This window comes from Oryx dammah, unplaced genomic scaffold, assembly GCF_014754425.2.
Source record: "Oryx dammah isolate SB20612 unplaced genomic scaffold, SCBI_Odam_1.1 HiC_scaffold_3, whole genome shotgun sequence".
NCBI lineage: Eukaryota > Metazoa > Chordata > Mammalia > Artiodactyla > Bovidae > Oryx > Oryx dammah.
The window spans coordinates 59,015,423-59,031,544 of NW_024070187.1; the positions used below are offsets into that span (position 1 = coordinate 59,015,423).

Genomic DNA, 16,122 nt, shown 5'->3' on the forward strand with positions numbered 1-16,122 from the left:
TGTGAACAAGACAATGTGTAAGAAGAAAGGGTGTGAGTGTGTGTGTATATGCATGGAAGCATATGCTCATTGCAAAAACGTCAACAATCATAAATTGTGTTTCACCTTTTTGCTAGTGGTACAGAATCTGCCCACCAATGCAGGAGACACAAGAGACGTGGTTTTGGCCCCTGGAGTAGGAAATGGCACCCCACTCCAGTATTCTTGCCTGGAAAATTCCATGGGCAGAGGAGCCTGGTGGGTTATTGTCCATGGGGTTGCAAAGAGTCGGACATGACTGAGCGACTAAGGAAAGCACTATCCTCTAAACCAATTCTTTGTGGAATAAAAGAAGCTACTTATTTGGGTCCAGCAGTGTTCTTACTTCACGAAGTACTTGAGGTAAACTGATCAGCTCTCAGTTCAAATGTTACTTCTTCGGGGTAGCTCTCCCCTTCAGCAGCCCAGATTGTTTCCCTCGTTTCGCATCTTGGTGTGAGCTTTCCCTTGTAGCACTCATCATGATGTGTGATGAACTACTATCTGCTCACTGTCTGGCTGTCCACCCCAAACTGTAATCTCCATGAGGGCAGGACCCTTTTCGGCTTACTCACGTCTGTATGCCCAGTGTGCAGAACAGCACCCGACACAAATACATATTTGCTGAAGGAATGCAGGAGTCCTGAATATCACGACAGACATGCAGGAGGTGGCCAGCACTTCACCAGCAGACACACACAAGGTCTGCTCCCGTCTCTGAATTGTGAAAGCCTTACTTACCGCCTGTGCAATTCTATTTGGCAATTCATCACCCAATGACGTGTTATCGCTACAGTTTTAGGTTATCTCTTCACTTTGTTACTCTTATTTGACTTCTAGCCTGTTTAGATCTTATCTTCACAACTAGATTTAGAAGCACATCAAGCGTAAGCTATACTGCCTTGAAGTCCTCAAAGCTTCCTCACTGGCACTCTTTCTAAATGGTTGCTTTATTTGGGGCTCAAAACAGGCATTTTTTGCAGGTAATACCACTGAATATTGAAGCCCCCAAGGTCAGAAGAGTGTCTTAAAAAAAGGTTTTTAAATAAATCAGGAGAGCCCAGGACAAAACATGGTTCTAACTTTGCTTATGTGAGGGACTCGCACAAGGGCAGAGAACATCTTAATTCAGCAGAATTCTTTTTAGTTTCATGAAATATCCCTTCTACCATCCTTCAGGTCCCACCCAGCTCAGGAAAACTCTGTCGTGCAAAAGCAGGATTTTTTGTTATTTTGCTAAGTCAGGCCCTTTTTTATAGGGTAGAAAGAACACTTGTTCCTTATTTCTCAATTCCTCATTTCTGCTGGCAGCACAAAATATGTCCTAGCCCTGACTCTCAAGTACAACAAACCACAAATGAAATAGATAACTCCGTGTGCCTTCAAATCTATATTTCAAGCAGTTTTAAATGGTTATTTTTTAGTCTAATTACTTATGATAGATGATAGATGGATTAACAAACAGGCCTGTGAATCACTCATCTCTAGCCAAGCACTCAATCTCGAGCATTACCCTGTTCTCATTTTCTGCTCCGACCCTCCCAGAAGCAAAACAGTGAAAAACCAAACTCATCAGCTAAAATGCGGTTGTCAAAACACAGCCAAACCACTCAGAATGTTCACGATTTGGGGGCGTTTCCTAACATGGTTAGGGTCACTGACAATTAATGGTTTCACCAACATCACCTGCAGAATCTGAATCCACTTCGTGAGAATTGCAGAAGATCCCCCAAATGCTTTAAGTACTCACTAAGGTCAGCCTTTAAAATATAAGGGCATACGTTTCTGAGTTATGCTTATCTCCACTTTCCCGAGGCGCAGGTGCTTTAGAACTGAGATTCTGCATGGCCCGGCATTTCCTTCCCACCCTCAGATGACCCACAGAACTCAAAGCATTTTTGCCAGGTTCCATTTTAAAAAATCTAATCAGAGCTCACAATATAACCAGTTCCCTGAGGGGGATGACAGATGACCTGGCTCGCCCTGTTCCTCCCAGTGTGGCCCATGTGTTACTTAAAGGCTGAGCAGCCAGAAGGTGGCCCTGCCTGCCTCTTCCCAGCATCTTCCAGCATTTCAATTTTCAACATATTCTCTACATCGTGTTGATCTATGTTCTTTTTGACAGCTGACCACCATAACAAGTCAAAAGTTGATGCTGCTGGGACTTCCCTGGTAATCCTGTGGTTGAGACTCCGAGCTCCCAGTGCAGCGCGCCTGGGTTTGATCCCTAGTCAGGGAACTAGATCCGACATGCCGCATCTAAGGGTTCACACACCACAGCTAAAGATCCCGCGTGCTGCAACAAAGATCGAAGATCCTGAGTGCCACAACTCAGGATCCAGCGCAGTCCCAGTGCAGCCAAATTAATTACTATTTTTTTAAAGTTGATGCTGTTCTCTTTTCTTTCATTCTTTTTTTTTTGGCAGGGGGGTGCGGAGGGGCGGCATGTTTTTAACACTGGCTATGTGCCATAAACTGCATTAAAACAGACCATGTGTCTGGTTTTAATTCTCCAACAACCAAGCCAGGTGGGAACCAGTAAGCCTACTTTCAGTGAAGGAAACTGAGGCTTGGAGAGTGTCTCGTTTAAAAAAAAACGAGGCTTCTATGAAGTAGACTGGGGGAAAAAAAAAAAAGAAGTAGGCTGAGGCTTAAACTTTGGTCTTTCTGGTATTAATATTATTCCTTATCCTAAAATAATAGATTCTTCCGCTAGGAGATCAGAAATCTCTGTTAGTAACAGTCATCAGAGGTCCACAGTGCATGGTCTGCTCAGTAACTAGAAACAATACACCAAGTTTTACATTTTAACATCTCCCAAATAACCAATCTGTATCTTTAAGCTATCACTTAAATCAATTACATGTTTTACAATCTGTACAGTCAGATTACAAATCAGGGAACGAGCCCTTTAACAGAAAATCTTCCAGTCCACTAGAGTTAAAGATATGCAAAAACAACAGAAACAGACTGTTGGTCTACTGGGCTCCAAGACTATAAGATAAAAATGAATAAAGAAAAAAATGTATCAATAACTATCAAAAGAAGAGGTGAGCCCCACTGGGAAGCCCAGGAAAAGCTGGACAGAAAAAAAATTGACAGTGCCCACTGGAACTTCTGAAGTCACTGGACTTCAGAAGGTTTTCAGCTGCCAAGACAACAAGCTCACCCTACTGTGAAACAGGCTGGGGTTGCACTGGGTCAAGGAAGAGGGTGCAGTAAGATTCTAGGTCCCTCTTCTCCTCAGCTCTAGCTGCATGCTCATCCAGTAGTCTTCCAAAATAATTTGCTTCTCCCTATCCACTCAAGGTTGAGACAGAATGTGCTCATTTCCTCAGAGTAACCTTATTTCCAATAGTCAACAAATATTTATGGGGGGCACGCTGCAAGCCATCACCGTGCTAGGAGTCCCTTCTAGATCTTCTGCCCTGCCTTGGAGCAGGAGCATTCTCATCCCATGGCGCCCCTCAGAAAGGTGGAGGACCACTGCCCTGGAGCAGTTTCTCAAGCTGATCCAATTACCTGGAGAGCTTGTTAAAAATCAGACCCCTGATTTTGCCTTGGACTTTTTGCATCAGCAACACCAAAGCAAAGGTCTGGAAATCTCTCATCTTAAACAGTCCCAGAATTACTGTCCCAGTAATTCTATTCATTAAGGAACTTTTTCAACTACAGTCCTTTGGTGATTCATTTAACCTTTTGTGGATGTGGGCTCAGAGGCAGTGGGGATGGACTTCCCTGTAGTCCAATGGTTAAGGCTTCGCCTTCCAATCCTGGGAGTTCAGGCTCCATTCCTGGTGGGAGAGCTAAGATCCAACATGTCTCTCGGCCAAAAAAACAAAACAAAAGGCAGAAGCAATATTCAATAAAGACTTTTAAAAATAGTCTACATTAAAAAAAAAAAAAAAAAAGACTGAGGAGTCAGAGTATTTAAAAACTGCTTTGAGAAATATGAGCTTTCCTGATAGCTCAGTTGTTAAGGAATCCGCCTACAATTCAGGAAATCCCGGTTCGATTCCTGGGTTGGAAAGATCTGCTGGAGAAGGGATAGACTACCCACTCCAGTATTCTTGGGCTTCCTTTGTGGCTCAGCTGGTAAAGAATCTGCCTGTAATGTGGGAGACCTGGGTTTGATCCCTGGGTTGGGAAGATTCCCGGAGAAGGGAAAGGCTACCCACTCCAGTATTCTGGCCTGGAGAATTCCATGGACTGTATAGTACATGGGGTCGCAAATAGTCAGACGTGACTGAGCAACTTTCACTTCTTTGAGAAATAATAGTATAACAGCTTCTATGATCAAAACAAGGCTCTTTTCTCCTCATTCCTTTGCCCCAAATTCTACCAAACGAAGTCTCAGAAACTTAGATCCTATCTCATTGAGATCTCAGATGATGTAATATTCAGAAGACCAGCAAATGTTAGGTAGCCCACACTGATATTGACATTGTGAATTAACATAGCCCTTACCCAATGCTTTGAGCAAGTGAGCACTCAATACTTAGTCAACAGCCTGCCAAAGCCTACGGAAGAATTCATGTGCACAGTGTACTGCTCTGTGCAATGGGCAACATAATTTGTCCACAAGATGCTTCCTTTCTATCTATGATACTCCCTAGAAAGAAAAACTTGTTTCACCGATAATATATTTTTTCCATACTAATTAGTGTTGGTTCAATACACAAGGATGCTCACAAGTAATATTATTCTTAGAAGAGACATCAATGAGGAACTCACTCCAAGGGTTGAGAGTCATGTTGGTGGGTGTGAAGTTCCAAATGAAATATCCCAAAGAGGGCCAAATCCAGTGATAAACTGGCAGTTTAAAATCAAAGTGAATGCATCCATGTGCTATATTATATTGGCATTCTAAAGTACATTTTAGTATGATCTCGGACCTCTAAACTGTTACCACTCACCTAAGACTGGCTCCAAATAAATCCTTTTTGCTTCATAAACAGCATTTAAACAATGAACACTTTGATGATCTGTGGTTCTTTTTTTAACTTTTCTTTTTTTCTCTCTCATGATTAAATGGCTTTAAAAGTTGTAAAATCTCTGAACTTTGTGGCTGTGTTGTGATTACCCTACGGGATCCCCAGAAGTCAAATTCTTCTGAACCATGCCATCTTAAAACATTTAAATACCTTAGATATTTACTGGTTGATTTAGATAAGAAAACTGAGATTCAGACAGGTAACTTGCCTGAGGTTACATGGCCACCCAGAACTGGGGACTCTCCCAGGGCATGCGGGATGGTCCTCAGAGATGGTAATGTCCAGTAGGCAGGACCTGGGTGGACTCTTCCTGTCATATTTGAAAGTTACAAAAAATACAAGGTATAGAGGTCATTCCTTTCTATAGACCAGAAGAAGAACACAGTTCCCACATCGCAGTGGGATATGACTATTTGACTTAGCTCTGGCCAACGGACAGAAAGAAAATGATGTGTGCCATGATGATGTGATGTGGACCTGGCCCTAAAAATCTATTCCCTTGGGTTTTTTCCTTGTCTGGATGATTGGGGTAGCAATGCCTAAGCAACTCTGGACATCACGTGCTGGAAAAGGCAAAGCTATTCTCAGTCCTATTGAAGGACTTCCTTGATAGCTCAGTTGCTAAAGAATCTGCATACAATGCAGGAGACCCTAGATCAATTCCAGAGTTGGGAAGATCTGCTAGAGAACGGATAGGCTACCCACTCCCGTATTCTTAAGCTTCCCTGGTGGCTCAGATGGCAAAGAATCCACCTGCAATGCAGAAAACCTGGGTTCAGTCCCTGGGTTGGGAAGATTCCCCTGGAGGAAGCCATGGCAACCTGTATTCTTGCCTGGAGAATTCCCATGACCAGAGGAGCCTGGTGGGCGACAGTCCATAGGGTGGCAAAGAGTCAGACACGACTGAGCCACTAAGCACAGCACATTTCCAGTCCAAATCCCCTAATGAGTTCACGGAGGTGATACTCTGCAAGCCTGCACACACACCAGGACTTCAAGAACTGTATTTCTATCAGGCAACCCACTGACATCTTGGGGTCTCTACGTTACTGCTACTTAGCTTATCCTGACAAATACACAAGGAATCTCTAAAGACTGGGGAAAGCACAGCTTTAAAGTAGGAAAAATAAACAGCCCAGGTAACAGATCTGTCGGTTTATCATCAACCGCAAAACAACAGGAAGGAATCAATGGGATTTGGGGAAGAGTAAAACATATCAGACTAACTTAGTTTCTTTCCAGAATACAAGAAAAATCCCTATCTTCTTTCAAAAAATTTTTATTTATCTATTTGGCTGCTCTGGGTCTTAGTTGCACACACGGGATCTCTGATCTTCATTGCAGCATGTGGGATCTTTAGTTGCAGATATGGGATCTAGTTCCCAGCTCAGGGATCAAACCTGGGCACCCTGCATTGGGAACGTAAAGTCTCAGCCACTGGACCACCAGGGAAGTCTTGAAAAAACCCTATCTCAATTTTAGAAACGTTCCTTTGTAAGTAGCTTTTTGAAACACAAAATGGCTTTTTCAAAGAATGTTAGAAATTATGTTCAGAGCCCCAGGTCCTACAAAAATCTTTTTTCGCCCAAGTGCAATAGAAATGTTTCTAAAGGTAATACCCGTCTTGTGGGCCTCTGAGGCCTGAAAATCCTCAGAAGCATGGAAAGGGGCAGAAGAGCTTCTAATGAAAGGCTGGGGTGTACAAGGAGGGCTCTGGCATAGGTGGCTTGGCCAGGCTGGATAGTGGGAGTGAAGACTGGGTAGGGGCTGAGAAATACTTGCTCTTTAGCAACCTTAGTCTTGGTGAGAGTACAAAATCCATTTGTTCAGATGCGATATTCCTCATCTTGTACTTCATCAAGGGAAGCAATGAATTCAACTAAGCTTCCACAGTGTTTCTGATTTTACCCCAAATGGCAGTTCCAGTAATGAGCTGTGAAGTTATTTTCTCATTCATCCTGAGCTATCCTAGTGATGTTAAGCAGTGCTCAGCATGATACTCGATACTAACAGCCTTGTGATAGAGGACTGCAAAGACACAGACACACATCCGCCAGCCGCCTGGGCGCTGGAGCAGGCCTTTGATGCCCCTGCTGGACTGGATGCCAACTTTCACTGGTGAGCTTATGGGAAGGTCTAGATGTCCTGGGGAGGGGGCTGGGCAGGCCAGACGGGTGGTGGTAGAGACACAAAGGAGACTTGGAATGGCAGCTATCCATCAAGAGGTTCAGAGAGACTGCACTATTTTAACAACCAGCATGGCCGGATCAAGTGCATACAGCTGTTTACCAGCCCTGGTGAAAAGTACAAGCTTTGCAAATATACCTAGGCTCCAATCTCAGTTTTGTTACCATCCAACTGAGTGAATGTGGGTAACTTATTACTTATATTCTCTGAGCCTTAGTTTGCTCAACTGCAAAAGGAAGATGAAAACATAGATATGAAAGCAACTAATATAGTGTGTGATTTTAGTAGGTGCTTAGTAAAAGCTAGTTTCCTTAAAACCTCCTCCTTAAGTTATACCATCTTCAGAGCAAGCTCAAGGCACAAGGATAAATGATAGAGGATAAATGATAAGGATACATAATGAAAAGGATAAGAGGACAGAGGGAGAGATGGGAAGTGTGGAAAAAAGGCAGCAAAGAGGAACCTGGAGGGGGTTGGTACCTATTGTTGAGAAGAACTGCTGCCAGTGGTAGGGACTCCCAGACCAATTAGACCTTTGTGTTAGAGTTCGATTGTCTTGATTCAAATCTTACTCTGTCATTATTAGCTGTGTGTACCTGATTTAATGTCTCCATATCTCAGTTTCTCCATTTGTACAATGGAGATAATTTTAGCATCTACCTTCTGGTTAATAAGCATAAACTGAGCTACAGGTAAAGTGCTAAGAACAGTGCTGACCAGATAGCCTAAAAGAAAAAGTTAGTTGCTCAGTCGTGTCCGACTCTGTGATCCCATGTACTGTAGCCCGCCAGGCTCCTCTGTCCATGGAATTCTCCAGGCAAGAATACTGGAGTAGCTTGCCAATTCCTTCTCCAGAGCATCTTCCCGACAGAGGGATTGAACCCAGGTCTCCTGCACTGCAGACAGATTCTTTACCGTTTGAGCCAGCAGGGAAGCCCTACCTGACAGCTATTTTGATAGCCTACCTGATAGCTATTCTTTATTCATACTATTCATTGGTGGCACTGTGAAAAAAAAGAGCACTGGACTCAGAGCCGAAAAGCTCTGCCACTTCCTCAAATCCCAGGGATTTTAGGAAAGTTATGTAAATGAAAGAACCTGAGCGCAGGTATCTATAAAATGAGGGAAGCACATTATAGCTAACATTTACTGACCACTTAATATGTGGTTCTCTCATTTAATGTTCGCAATACTGTAATGAAGATTCCCTTATTACATCCATTTTCCAGGGGAGGAAACCTGATCTTCAAAAGGTGAACTATCTAACCAAAGTCACAAAGCTGGAAGAAGTCCAGCCACTACTTCAAAGCGAGTCTGGTGAGACAGCAGATCCTGCTCTCTGAAGCCCTGTGCTTTGTGGCCTCTGACCCTGAGATTCTGTGAAAGCAGTGCAAGCATGCTTGCAGGGTATCACGAACAGTGCTGCAGCGCAGCAAAGGCGTCTGAAGAAAGGACTGCAATCCAGTGTCCCTAAAATTCTGTTAGGGCTTGTCTAATAGAATCAAGACAAAAGAGCTTTCCGTTGTCTGACATGCCTCAGGGTGCGCAGGACTCAGCAGAGAGAGAGGTAGACAAATAAAAGCTAATGCTGGAGAATCAAGAGGCCATGAGTCTAATATAATAGCCTTGATAAAGTCATCATGCTTTATAAATAAGACAATCTAAAATGACTATTTATATATTAAACCATACCCTGATATCTATTATGACCTCAGTAGATGTTTCTAAAGTCCCAAAATGAATAAAATGAATAAAACACCTGAGAATCCCAACAACATTCCTTTTTAAAAAATATTGTCTCTACCATATTTTTGAATGGAAAAACTCAACATGAGATGCCATTTTGCATTAATGTATAAATTTAACATGTCCACCTCCAGAAAAATAACAATAGAATTTTTTTTTAAGGGAGGGGCAGTTTTGAACTAGTTAAGTGAATCCTAAAATTCATAACCAGGAGAATCCTGATAGAAGGGCCACTAGCACTATCAAACACCGAAACACGGTAGAAAGTTTTAATAAAGAAATAGTTTGACCCAGGAAGAATATAAGTTAGTGCTAAACCTCAAATAATTTCTACAAAAACTTTTTCAAATACAGGATCCAGCATCCAGGCAAAGTGAACCAGGTACAACATAACGTGTGTGAGAATCAGCAGAAATACAGGAAATAAAATGAAACTCACACAACTCTAGAAATAATTATTTTGAAATTTGACTCTAGAATTCATAATTTTGAAATTATTAGACAGACTATAAACAATTACGATTATCATGCAAAATGCAGTATTATCATCAAAAGGCTTAATAATTAGACAGCTGCCTTCTCAGCACCATCAACGGAAGCCAGAAAACAGTGGGATAATGTCTTCAGTGTGCTGCAAATCAACCTTATGATGCTATTCTTATCGAAGATACCTTTCAAAAATGAAGCTCAGAATAATGACATATTCTGTGACATGAATAGTGAGTTTGTCACAAGTAGACTGCCACTGAAGGATGTTCTAGAAGCAGAAGGAACATGGTCCAAGATGGGAAGTCAGAGAGTACAGGCCATAATGAGGCACTACAAAAATGTTAAATTTAAATAAACACTGACTACATAAAACAAGCATGATCATGTCTTATTAAGTTTTACAAGTATTTCATAAATTAAAAATACTATAAAGAGAATTAAAACACATGACATAAGTCAGTAGGTGGGTAGATGAATTTAAAAGCTGTCTAGTGGTTTCCTTGGTGTCTCAGGGGTAAGGAATTTGCCTGCCAATGTAGGAGGCATGGGTTCAATCCCTGGGCACGGAAGATCCCACATGCCACAGAGCAACTAAGCCCCGGCGCCACAACTGTCGAGCCTGTGCTCCACAGCCACTGAAGCCCATGTGCCCTAGAAACCACACTCCACAACTAGAGTCGTTCCAGCTCGCCACAACTAGAGAAAAGCCCGCGAAGCCACCAAGACTCAGCACAGCCATAGAAAAGTAGATAGAAACTGTTCAGTAACATACAAAGTGAACACTAAATACATATATAGAAACAGAATTCCAAACTAATAGAGGGGAAAATGGAATGATAAAATATACACACCTATACACAAAAATCATATTCTGGTGCATAAGCAGTCACAGCAATGACTGAAACAGAATAGAAAATCCAAAATATATCCAAGCCTATATGGAAATTTATTAGACAATGAAAGGCGCATCTCACACCAACGAAGAGAGGGACTATTCAACAAATAGTCTAGGTGTTGGGACATCTAGAATTTCATCTAGAAAAGTTGGATTTATACCTTATATCTCATATCAGGATAAATTCCAAATGGATCAACTCTAAGTTCTGCAAGAAAACATGGGAGAATTCTTTTAAAACCTTGAAATGAGAAAGACCTTTCTACGGTGACTCATAAGCCAAAAGCTATAATAAAAGACTGATAAATTCAACTAGATACAAAATGTATTTAAACCACAGAACAAAAACAAAAGATGAATAATCAACGGACAAATATTCACAGTTCAATCACCAAGAGCTCATTTCTGTAATACCTAAAATGCTTATACAAAGCAATGAGAAAACGATCAATAAACCAATAGAAAAATGGGCACAGGACACAGACAGCGCTGACCAAGTACAGATGACTTTAACCTTTATAAAAATACACAAATTGAAAATACACTGAAATATCATTGCTCATGTATCAGATTGGCAAAACCCCAAAAATGTTACAAATTTACTGTAACATATTTTTAAATATAAATTTATTTATTTTAATTGGAGGCTAATTACTTTACAATATTGTATTGGTTTTGCCATACATCAACATGAATCCGCCATGGGTGCACATGTGTTCCCCAACCTGAAATTGCTCCCCACCTCCCTCCCCGTACCATCGCTCTGGGTCATCCCAATGCACCAGCCCCAAGTATTCTGTAGCATGCATCGAACCTGGACTGGCGATTTGTTTCATATATGATATTATACATGTTTCAATGCCATTCTCCTAAATCATTCCACCCTCTCCCTCTCCCACAGAGTCCAAAAGACTGTTCTATACATCTGTGTCTCTTTCGCTGTCTCGCATACAGGGTTATCATTACCATCTTTCTAAATTCCATATATTACTGTAACATATTAACATATTATGTTGGCAAGGCTATGAGGAAACTGGATGTCTCATACATTTCTCATGGGAGTATATATTGTTACCCCTGTGAAGGACAGGACTTATCTATCATATTATATCTCTATTATAATTATTATTGCATATACTTTTTAACCTAGCAATTGTATTTTGGAGAATTTATCCTACAAAAGATATTTTACGTTTGCAAAATGATATGTACAGACAATTTCTTTCAGCACTATTTTTAACAGCAAAAGACTAGAAACCAATCAAACAGGATTCTAGTTAAATAAATCACGGTATATCCATACAATGAAATACTATGTCTCTGTTTTTTTTTTTTAAGTCAATATGAGGGACTTCTCTGGTAGTCCAGTGGCTAAGACTTGGGCTCTCAATGAAGGGGGCCTGGGTTTGATCCCTGGTCAGGGAACTAGATCCCACATGCAGCAATGAAGATGGAAGATGCCACAACTAAGAGCTGGTGAAACCAAAATAATAAAAATAAATATAATAGTCAGTGTGAAGAATCTCAATGTACTGAAATTGAGAACTCCAAAATCTATTGCTAAGTAAAGAAAAACAAGTTACAAAACACTTCACCTAATAGTCTGCCTTTTGAGGAAAAGGGGAGAGGGGAGTAGATGTTATACGTATATGTATATAAAGAAATTCCCAAAGGATAGATAAGAAATTAAGAAAACTGATATCCACATCTAGTTTGTTTGAACAAAACAATCAACTTAATAATGAAAAAAGTATTGCATCTTCATCAGTATGCATTCTGTCAATTTAATTTTCCTGTGAAACACTTTATTTATTCATTTAAAAGCAGAGGACAGGGTAGCCAGGCTTGCGGCTATCCATGGGGTCGAAAAGAATCAGACAGGACTTAGTCACTGAACAACAAAAGGTACAATATATTAAAATTCGCCACAAAACTGTGAAAGTGAGAATGGAGCTGGAGAAGACTGACTCTGATAAGCATATATCATATGCATCTTTAAAAGATGTATAACTTCAAAAACATTATCTGCATTCTCTCTGGGCGTGGGCTTAAGATGATTTTTACTTTCTCCTCTGTGTTCTCAGCTTCTTTATTGGCCTGCATTATTTTTATAATTGGATTAAAATTTATTCTAATAAAGTAAATATTATAAACACTGTCTTCAGCATTTAAGAAAAGGAAGAAATGTTGATTTAGAGGGTAATTAAAAACTGGAACAGTTTAATAAAGATAATTGGAATTTCTATGTCTGCAAAACTGTATAAAAATAGTATTAGACATCTTTGATTTAAATATTTGTTTGTTAAATGCTAAAAGGTGGATCAGATGGTCTTTTGTCACAAAGCTGTCACAGTAACTGAAGAATGGTGTTTAGGATACTTTTTCAGTTAAATAATTAGAAAGAATGAGGCTGACTGAATAGGTAGAAAAATCTAGATTGCACAAATAGCTTTCAGTTCTGAAGCCTCTCTGTAGGCGTTATAGATTATTTCAAACCTTCTCTAAGAATCTAAGTTCCTCCAAAAGCTTTTTCAGAGAATACAGTTTTATTGTTTCAAAAGTGGCCCAGACAAAACTAGCACCATGAGAAGAAACAAGCTTCCTAGTAAGATCAAAATTATGGTTTTTCTAAAAAAACTTAAAAGACTTTTATATACTCAATTCCAGTAAACCTCAGAGGACACCCTACGGAAACAAAAGAAGTTAAGACAAGAAAGAATTTCCACAGATTTGAGAAAACTCAATGACCCTTTTAGTCTGTTAGGTAAACTTGTATTCCGTAGGTATGTTTTAGAATTTCGTAAGTAAACATGTGATCATAGATGACAGGAGGAGGAGAGAAGAAGAGGAGCAAAATTGTAGAGAATGAACAAAAAAATTAAGAGAGACTCATACAGATTACAAAGATGATCAGGAGGTCAATTTTCTAAAATGTAGGCACTGTTATCGACCTCAGAGCAATGGTCCTCAATCGTGGCCCTTTTGCCCCCCCATCCCAGACGTTACTAGGCAATGGCCAAAGACCTGGTGGCTCAGACAGTAAAGAATCCGCCTGCAATGCGGGAGACCTGGGTTCGATCCCTGAGTTGGGAAGGTCGTCTGGAGGAGGCATGACAACCCACTCCAGTATTCTTGCCTGGAGAATCCACAGGGACAGAAGAGCCTGGCAGGCTACAGCCCATAGGGTTGCAGAGTCAGACACGACTGAGCGACTAAGCACAGCACAGCACATAAGACATTTTTGGCGGGGGGTGCAGGCAGCATCTAGTGGGTGGGGCCTACTGATACCGTTAAGGATTCTACAATGCACCAGACAACATTCACAACAATCCAAAACATCAATTTTGCCAGGCAGGCTTAAGACACCTTGGCCTCGGTGGAGAGGGTGAGAGAGTCGAGGGCAGGGTGTGAACTGGCCACACAGAAAGATTCAACCAATATTACAATTCACAAATGGAGTATTATTACCATAGCTACCTATAAGGAAGTAGCTATCTAAAAAAAAAAAAAAACATCATCAAGGTGTCTGGCCCTGAAATTTGAGTAACAGCTTTGTCTTCAGCCTCCCTTTAGGCCACTTTGATCAGGGCCTGCTGTGTGCCAGGGTAACCAACTCCCATGGATTTGCCCAGTACTTCCCCAATGGCTCAGCCGTTAAGAATTTGCCTGCAATGCAGGAGAAGCAGGAGACAAGGGTTCGATTCCTAGGTCAGGAAGATCCCCTGGAGTAGGAAATAGCAACCTACTCCAGTATTCTTGCCAGGAAAAATCCCATGGACAGAGGCCCTGGGTGGCTACAGCCCCATGGACAGGAGACTGGCAGGCTACAGTCCATAGGGTTGCAAAGAGTCAGACACAACTGAGCCCAGCACAGCAGCAGCAGTCCTGGTTTTAGTACTGAGAGGAGAAGTAAAGCCACTCTGTTGACCCAGAGCACAGTGTCGTTTGGTCACAAGAGAAAAAATCTGGTTCCTTCATGGATTTCTCTGATCCTTTTCTCACGTAACAAGCTCCTAAGATCTGGCTCCAGGAGAGAAAGACAGGGTTTGATTCTTCAGATGCTCTCTGTATCTGAAGACTATCTTGGCATCAGTCTTAGTGGGAAGGATGGAGCCTCTTGGGTCTCTGGCTTGTCAACAGTTCATTGTTCTACCCCCACCCAGGCCAGGGGTCCAGAATCTTCTTTGGATAGGAGCCCTGGAAACACTGCTGCCCTGGAGGACCACATACCTTGCTAAGAGGCAGGGTATGCAATCAGCATGCCCTCCTGGTTTACCTTTCTTAAACTCCCCTTGGGGAAGCACTCCAGGCAATGGAATGCATTTCTTGAGAGTAGAAACCTTTCCCCTTATCTTTCCTACATTATAGTGAAAGTGAAGTCGCTCAGTCATGTCCGACTTTTTTGTGGCCCTATGGATTGTAGCCTACCAGGCTCCTCTATCCACGGGATTTTCCAGGCAAGAGTACTGGAGTGGGTTGCCATTTCCTTCTCCAGGGGATCTTCCCAACCTAGGGATCGAACCCGGGTCACCTGCATTGCAGGCAGATGCTTTACCCTCTAAGCCACCAGGGAAGTCCTAACATTATACTCTCCTATTTCTTAAAAATGTTAAATATTCTAACTACTGCCTGTCCTCTAATCAAAGGACATCATGAAATGTCACAGGAAAGCAATTCACAAATTGGAAAATAGAAAATAAATGTAGCATACTAATCTCTCAATGAGAAATCATTTGTCTGAGGTTAGCAACGGACAGTTATTTCTCTTTCTTGCTAAACATTTACAATTAGCATATTGTACGCACTGTTATGGGGCTTCTCTGGTGGCTCAGATGATAAAGAATCTGCCTGCAATGTGGAAAACCTGGGTTTGATCCCTGGGTTGGGAAGATCCCCTGGAAAAAGGAACGGCAACCCACTCCAGTAGTCTTGCCTGGGGAATTCCAGGGACAGAGGAACCTGGCAAGTTACAGTCCATGGGGTCGCAGAGTCAGACACAACTGAGCAACTAACACACACACACAGAGGCACTGTTATAAGCACTGTGTGTGTGTTATCTCATATAATAGTAACAAAAATCCCATCAAGTATTACTATGATGAAGCCCATTTTACAGATGAAAACACTGAGGTAGAATAATATTAAATAACTTTGCCAGGGTCGCAGAGCTGGTGGTAATGAGAGATTAGATTCAGGCAGGCTGGCTCTGAAGTTCATGCTGGATGCTACTACCTATCACTCAAGCCATTTCAGGAAAAGGAAAGTGGCTTAGAGAAAATGCCCTCCCACCCTAATGCATCATAAACTTTGAGCCCACACCATGCAGTTGGTTGCCTGAGGGCATGTGCTGGAGCAGACACCCTGAATGCGTCACTCATAAACACATGACTGTGCTCTTAGTTCCTTGTGGGTTTGCTTCCTGAAACAGCCTTTTTCGAGTGCTGAGCCAACAAATGGATGGGGACCAGTTTCAGTTCTGGGAAGAGGCTAAACCCCAACTAGCTAATAACTGCCTCCACACTCCCACTCTCTGTGAGCTGGTGACCCCAGTCCAACAGAGGGCACGGGAACTTCTTCAAATGTGGAAATGCCTGCTCACGAGGGTCCTTGACTAACACCCTATTAGCAGACTAGACACCTTGCAGGCAGCCTCAGAAAGACCAAGGAGTTAACAGTTACATGAAGACAGTTCTGGAAACAGTTCACATGTCTGACAATCCAGACAAGTGCAGATAGGTACCTCTCAGATTTTATGAAAAAAGAAAGATGTTCCTCTCTGCCATTTATTCTCAC

At 41.7% G+C, this 16,122-nt stretch overlaps 1 protein-coding gene across 4 annotated transcripts in view; it reads right to left on the bottom strand.

The window, feature by feature from the left end:
- The window catches only part of RBM47 (RNA binding motif protein 47), a 172,089-nt gene that overhangs the window by 112,027 nt on the left and 43,940 nt on the right, over positions 1-16,122 (bottom strand). The gene's annotated exons all lie outside the window — the stretch shown is intronic.